Genomic DNA, 559 nt, shown 5'->3' with positions numbered 1-559 from the left:
TTTTTTTTTTTTCCTTTTTTTTTTTTTTTAAGCTTTCTCCCTCCGCACCTAATTCTCCCTACACCCTCCAGCGCAAACTTGCATTCTTCTTACTGGAGGACTTTCTGAAGGCTGGGCAACATTTAATTCGCTGTTGGTTCATCAAGTAAAGAAAGCAAGTACTAGAGCCTCCGCCCCATCCCAGTTTTGGGGAAAAGTTATCCTCTGAAAAGATACACTTGCTTTCTAACAAGGGGAGCTAAAGGAATAGTTTGTGTTCTCTTACACAAAAAAAGCTCCGATATGAGTAGTGAGCACAGTACATACTGCTTCAGATTATTTATACCCTCTTCAGCCATCCCAGAAATCAGAGCAACACGTGATGTTAGGAAGACTTGGAAAAGCCATATGTTCTCAAGTCTCTCTCAACAGCCTCCCTTCAAAAAGGCCTTTGAAATTCAGGTACGGGAATTCAGTAAAAACACCAAGGGGCCTATAACACAGTACAAAAATCATGTTTTGCTTCTAAGCACCAAAAATGGATGTCTTTTTGCCTAAAGCTTTAAAAAGATGTGATTTC

Source organism: Cygnus olor, chromosome Z, assembly GCF_009769625.2.
Source record: "Cygnus olor isolate bCygOlo1 chromosome Z, bCygOlo1.pri.v2, whole genome shotgun sequence".
NCBI classification, from domain to species: domain Eukaryota; kingdom Metazoa; phylum Chordata; class Aves; order Anseriformes; family Anatidae; genus Cygnus; species Cygnus olor.
The sequence above is the reverse complement of the archived record's forward strand: the minus strand, read 5'-3'. Positions refer to the sequence as shown.